The sequence below is a fragment of the Contarinia nasturtii genome, unplaced genomic scaffold, assembly GCF_009176525.2.
Source record: "Contarinia nasturtii isolate CC-2019 unplaced genomic scaffold, AAFC_CNas_1.1 Cnas_scaffold_1182, whole genome shotgun sequence".
In the NCBI taxonomy this organism is placed as follows: Eukaryota; Metazoa; Arthropoda; class Insecta; order Diptera; family Cecidomyiidae; genus Contarinia; species Contarinia nasturtii.
Genome location: NW_022198526.1, coordinates 884,542 through 891,805, shown reverse-complemented (window position 1 = coordinate 891,805; position 7,264 = coordinate 884,542). Strand labels below are relative to the sequence as shown.

The following is a 7,264-nucleotide window of genomic DNA, read 5'->3' as shown; positions in this document are numbered from 1 at the left end:
ATATTGAGATAAAGATGCTTAGTATCTTATTTGATGACATCAGACAGACTTCAAATAGATAACATTGTTGGTGTCTCGTCGAAACATACTTGTCTATGAAAATGTACATCGATGGCGCCATCGTCCACATTTTTTCTCGCATTTTCAACTCAAAATAAGTAATCAAGTATCCACTTTCAGAATATTTATTGACACTTTCCATTTTTTTTATTCCGTGTGATAAACAAAAACAACTCAATTAAAACGCAAATCAAAGATAATTCGTCAAAAGTCCATTGGCCAAGCGAAACTGTAAATACTTTGTTTGGGATTAGTTTGTTTTCTCTCTTTCTTTTAACGTTCATTCAATTGGTAAATTATCGCATTTAGTTAATGTAATCAAAAACAGTGAAAGGAAATGAAGCCTCCGAAGAAACTAAAAAAATAATAGTTTTATGTTGTCACTCTTATTTAGTACACAAGTTCAGCGCACATTGTGTTAATGACTTTCTTGTTAATTTACGATTTGATGCAGCTAAAATAAAGTCAATGGCTCGACGATTAAACTCGGTATAATATTCAAATGTCTTACGCTGTCGACAAAAAGCAATCATCGACATATGCAGTAATTATTATATCAAGTTTTATTTGCATGAAAATCGCTTGGAAATTATTCAATGCAGGAAAAATTCCACAACAAATATTGTTACTTGCGCCAATGTGAAAGTTTCGATACATTCTTAGATCATAAGAGAATATCTTGGAGATTTAACACACGCAATCCATGATGTATGTCAAAACATATCGCACAAGACGATAATCAACGAAATAAGACAACATCCAAAAGTGATCTGGTGTCGATAGCACCATCAATTAAATAGCATAACAAGTAAAATAACATGAATCGCACATTTTATTTCTCGTTAAATTTCTCTGTGTGGCGCCTAATTTGTGACATTATGATCTTTTTTGTATTTTTTCGGTGTCACTGTAATACACCAAAAATACCGTAAACTTGCGGCGTCATTGCTCTTGCTTTTTTCGTTTTATTCAAATAAAAGCATAAGAATTGAATTAAAATCATTCGATCTCGTCTTGAATTCGCTGAAATTAGAGCAGAAAATATGATTGTAATACTATCGAATGAAGAGAGTCTATTGATCGGACCGAAACATGTGAAGATGTAACATCTGTCGGATTTTTTGATGATGCCAATTTTTGTACTTTCATCTATCGATCCGATTTTGGGTCATTTAAACTGTTAATTACACCAAATATTAATACAAATCGTGAAATTTGAATGATCTTACAGATATTTTATGTTGGAAGTTGGTAAAATATTTGGAAAAATTCGGAATATATAATCTTAGAAATCGTCAGGGGAAAAATTAATGCGAGATACCAAATTCTTAAAATTAGTTCATGCAAACGTAAGAAAACCGATGACTTTTAAAACATTCAAATATATTTCCGTTGTGTTTGAACTCTCGATCAAGCACTCACGCACTCCCTGTAAACATGGAATTTCAATCAATTTAAAAAGTGGTCGAATTTAAAATAAATCCCATTTAAAGAAGATTTGATTGTTTAATTTAAAGAAATCATCTTCCAAGGTCCGGTTATCATCGACTGAGTCTTACGTGCTTGGGATTTTACGTAAAATGAAATTTTATTTTTCAATTGATGGCTACATGATAAAACGCACTTTTTCTTCTGTGTAAACAAATTGTGAACATTTTTTCATTCGATGTATTGACCACAATTGTGGTGGACAAAGCGATTCAATTTTTGAGCCCATTAATCCGAATAAAAAATGTTCGTTTCTTTTGTGCTGATCGAAAATACGATGAAAGTAATGTGGGTTACGCGAAACTGACGACATTGTGATTGTCATCTGTATCTTTGTGGAGTTGTCAACATTAACGTTCAAACTGGTTTCTGATAAAGTGGCTTCGAAGCGTATTTTGTTTCTTTTTTGTTGTGCATTACCATTTATAACGGAGTTCAGTGAATTACAATACATTTTGGTGCATACATAATGAACTCGTTAATTAAATTGATGTTGCATTCAAAAACAGAGATTGGCTACAATAAAAATGACGACCAATTGAAATATTCGTTCAATTGCATTTGATTTGATCGGATTTTACACAAAATGTGCGATTGCATTTGCCTTGACAAATTACGACAAGTGAATTTTTGGATGTACCAAAAGTAGATGATTTATTGAAAAGCGCAAATGTTTCACAAGAGAAGCGGCGACGGTAATTATTGAATCAATTTATTTTCGACCGTGCGCGACAGTTTGTTGTGAAAATAAATGAAAAATCGTGATTTTTCTGCAAAAAGTAGTTAAAAAAACAATAACTATATGGTATGACGAATTTGGTGAATGGCAACTGGTTATACAAAACAACGCACTTTCAATATTGCAACCAGATTCATAACAAAGCATTCAAATGAAAACGTATTTCATCAATTTGAAAAATCCATAGTCTATGCAAATGTAACGGTCGCTGAACGAGACTTGAACTACGGTTGTTAAGTTTTTATAGCAATTTGGTCGGATCATTCTACGAATCACAACTTATTTTATAAGATTCAGTTCAGAATTATCCCAAGAGACTCTTCTGAAATTGTCATCGCTTTTAATAAAGACACAAACAAGTTGGGAAAAGATAAAGTAACCTTAATTAACAAAAATTTGGTTAATAAAAAAAAATTTGATTCTCAAAGCGATCTCAAAATTGATAAGAAAAGACAATCAAAACAAACCGTCTAATATATGTTAGCATGTCGATGTTTATCACGATTGGCTAACTTTATGCATTTCCTTATCGGTTTTCTTGTACACAAATTATGACAAAAAAGGTGCCAAACTTTACTTTCTATAAAACGCTCGTTTTTACCGACTTGTTGAAACGAAAACTGAACACAAAAAAGTTATCCAAATCTACAGTTATTACATTTGAACATGAAAATAAAATCGCGAGTTGTGGTAAAAATGATATAAAAACGGCGACACAATACGGGAAATACACCATATTGAGAATCTTTTTAATTTTTGGTTTGGGAATTTCCGGCGGCGGTGCAACAACACAACGAAAAAATGGTACTTCACCAAGACCTGATAAATTCAATGAAATTTCACGTGTAATTGGCCGAATGTTTTTGAAATCTTTTCTTAAAATGAACAAAAAGAAATTGTTCAAAATCAATTATTAAACCAACTTATTCCCTGAAGCAGCATACAAATGAAGAAGAAAAATTGATGAAATTTTCAATGTTCAAAATGTAAAAGTCATGAGTCGCCTTTTGGCGATAACGAATATCGACACGTTGATTCAGATTCAGATAAGTCTAATTCGAACCAAAGTAAAATCGAAATATCAAAAATAAATCTTCACTTTTCAAATTGATTTCCGCATTCAAACTGAAAGTGAATTAAGCGCACACTAATGGTGCATACACGAGAGTAAAAACAAATTTACACATTAGTTGAATGTGAATGCATGCTATTTTTCGGTGATTTAATGTGATTGAGATTGCGGCAATGTAATCAAGCGTAATTATTCAGTGAAAACATATTGTTGGTGGCCATCAATTTTCCTGATGAAGTAATCGCGGCGAAAATGAAAATCTTCCCAAATGTTTTTTTTTTTTTTTTTTTTTTTTCAAATTTTTCCGTTGAAACACATTTAATATAAATTATGTACGTTAATATTGTGCTATATACTAAGTACACGTTGATCACGTCGTCACAAATTGTATTCGGTAAATGTACGCCGCGAAACATGTTGTTGATTGAATTGGCTCGCATAATCACACCAATGATTATTTATTGTTGTCGATGGTATATCGATGCGCGAATTGCTTTTACTCACGATTCTAGAAGAGAATGCAAGCAATAAAAAGGAATGTAAGATTCGAAGTGCTGTGTACGCCTGTGCTTCTCAACCCTCTGGGTCATTATACGAATCTATTTTGCACGTTTCGATTTTCTTTCAGGGCATTTCGGCCATAAAAAGTAAAAGTCAGAAATTTTGCGTACACGTTCGCCATGTACCAAATAATCAATATGATCGTGTTTAACGGTTGATTTGATTATCGATATTCGCCCGCAATTTGCTTTGACCCAAAAGTCCAATAAGTATAATTGGTTTGATTGTTTATTGAAATGGTCTCTGTAAAAACAGACAAAGGTGATCGCTATCTGTTGTGCGGTAAAAGTCAATTTGGTTACTAATGAGACAAGCGACAACAACAACATTAAAATATGAATCGAAACAAATTCAAAGCGTGAAATTCGTATGGTCAACGGTAGTTTGGGTAATGTGAGTTCAAAATGCTTATCAGTTGGTGTTGATTAAGTGATACTTCGTATCGCATCCATTTATCTTCAAATGTGCGCTCACGCTACATGCTCACACTCTGTAATTATGTTTGAAGAAAAGATTGAAAGAGAAAACGTATGCAACGAATCGATTTCCAACGTATTTTCTAAATGGTATGAAACTTTGCCACCGACTCAAAACATTCAATTGTCGAGAGTGATTGCACTGTTTTTTTCACAGTTCGTCAATAGTTCAGATTTGCAACATTGAGAAAAAACGTGTATGCATTGTTTTAGGTGCTGCTGCGCTGTGGAGCAATACTCAAATGCGAAATGAAGCAAATTCATTCATTTGTTCAACGATTACAAGCGGAATGAAATAAACAAGATAAGATGCGAATCGGTTTCATTATTGGGGCAAAATGTTTTGTAGTCATTTCATGAATGTAATGCACTCGCGCGATACATCAAGAATGCTAGCAAGCTTGCATCTCTATCTGTTTTTCTTGAAAAAAATGGGCGTTAAACATGCGTGCGACTTTACACACACATGCGCGCTCAGATTGCGTGTGAAAATCTAAAACGAAATGAAAATAAGCGAATAGTCTGAATTAAAGTGCGATGCCAGTAGATATCTTGTTTGCAACATCTCATTATCGCAAACGGAAATTTCAACATATTATTTACGCACGTGTGTGGAAACACAAATCATAAACAATCTGCATATAAATGGTAGAATATCGTGCGTTATCGTCCGATTGAAGACAACAAGAAGAAAATGGTATTTATTTCTGGCTAAATTTACAACGAATTGTACTAGTTTCATCGATTTTATACTTAAAATCCGCGATTTTCAATTAGATACGAATAAAACGAAGCTTAGTAAATGCGTACACAGCTTGAGGTAGCGATTTCATCGTCTCGCAAATGCCATTAAAGCGATACAACGATTTGAATACTTTAATTTAATCAAAATCCGATGCGCAGTCATATTCACACTCTAATTATTGATTAAAATTCTTTAGAAATCCATTGCGAAGCACAAAGCCACAACAGCTGATGCATTGCATATTACACACAATTTCGTTGTCATATTTAATAATAAATTCAAAGAGAGTTTATTGTATTCACTTATACTATGTATTTAATGGAAATATTTTTATTTATTGTTTGTTTTTCTCTTTGTTGGTCCAATGATGATGATGATGTTGTTGTTGAACAACAAGCACAACCTGAAACTGAGGTTGCAATTTTCTTTTGATCATTTTACACATAGCAACAGTCTGCTATTGATCGTACGTGTGTGTATCTGTGTTTGTGTAGTAGTCAAAACAAAGCAAAATTCACGGACATAGTTTTATCTCGCGGTTGCTGCAGCACAACCACAAACTGAATAAATAGTGCGCATTATTGAGAATATAATAAAAGAAACGCAAACGCCAACTTCATAAATTGAATAATGCAGAAAAATCTCACATTGTACACCACGCGCACTACTGTTTTCGAAGTTTCAGAGCAAACAAATTTGAAGAAAAAAAAATGCATTTTCCCGTGGCTCAAGGTGAAAACGATAAATACAGGCATTTACGGATAAAGATTGGTCGGTCCATTTCTTTAAATAAACTATCGCACAGAATCAGGGTCATGTTCAAATCGGAAATCTCTCATTTGCATTTAATTCTCTAGCAGCTTCACACATCAATTCAAATTGAAATCAAGCGTAACGGTTTACCGATGATGGAGATCTTACATCTTCATCGACAAATCACACAGTGAAATTGATCACATACTTATTTTCGCAGTTCAATTGTTTTGTTGCCAAACAATCTCTTTCCAAACCGAACACATTTTTCGAAGCAATTTAAATCATCTCATTCAAAGCTCGCTCTTTTCTCTCAGCCTTTTTAGCGCGGTTTTTAATAGTTCGAATTCAATCAATGACATCGATCAGATTTTTCGATTAGAATCACTCATTTTAAAAATTCGAAAATATTGCGATTAATTTGAACGCGGTCACCCTTTGATGCGTACGACGAAATTCGGTGCACGAAGAATCAGAACACTTCGCGCTTGCTTGCTTTTTGTTTTGTTTTAGGTACAAATTTTCATACGTGTTACTATAATGATGGTACAATTTATGGCGACGACTATCATGCCACTTGATACAAACAGTTAAGATCACTCACTTTTTCCGTACTTTTTCTTCTTTTCATATGTGTTTCGCTTGAATTCGGCTATTTTCGACTGTTTTTTTGTTGCCGTGTGCTAATGTATCATGTACGAAAAGGCGCATTCAATTACGGTATATTTTCGGCATTTTCGTTTACACACTCGATGGACTCGAAATAAAACTTTGAACAATTACTGCTGAGCGAATGCGTTCACTTGACGCTGCGGTTTATGATACAATTAAGGTTAACTTTTACAGAGAACTTACTTATTTTGGAATTGTTGATCTTTCTTCGCGAGTGCGGTTGTCGCAAATATTCAATCCAGATAATTAAAGTGTAGTTAATCCAATTGGCGTCGAATTTCTGTAAAATGATTTCACATACTCTTAATGTAACTTCAACAACTGTATTCTCAACACAAGAAAAAAGAAGAGATTTTTTTGTGGGGGGCTTTTTGAATGAATTGGCCCAATTTTTCGATTGTCTACTGACACACTGAGCTTCAAAAAACACTGGAATTCTGGAATTTGTGTGTGGCTTACTCTATTGAATAAGATGATTTGTTGTTTTCAATTCTAACAGTTCTTTCGTTTAGCACACTTTTCTATTTGCCTTTTCTTCATTCAATCACAATTGATTTTTTTAATCAATTCGATGCGATTGATCTTTGGTCGAATATTTTATCTTATGCAATTCAATTACAATAGATAAAAGAAAACTAAAGACGTCCGGCACTGAAATAACACCAGAATTCGGAGATAGAATACAAATTTCACTATAA

At 33.5% G+C, this 7,264-nt stretch overlaps 1 protein-coding gene across 1 annotated transcript in view; it reads right to left on the bottom strand.

Moving 5' to 3' along the window:
• LOC116344843 (putative uncharacterized protein DDB_G0277255) overlaps window positions 1-7,258 on the bottom strand; it is a 59,100-nt gene extending 51,842 nt beyond the window's left edge. The window contains exons 1-2 of the mRNA XM_031773638.1: window positions 7,026-7,258; window positions 6,750-6,846 (exon numbers count right to left, since the gene is read on the bottom strand). The gene's annotated coding sequence lies outside the window, so the exon portion shown is untranslated. The remainder of the gene's footprint in view (window positions 1-6,749; window positions 6,847-7,025) is intronic.
• Between the last annotated feature and the right edge of the window lie 6 nt (window positions 7,259-7,264).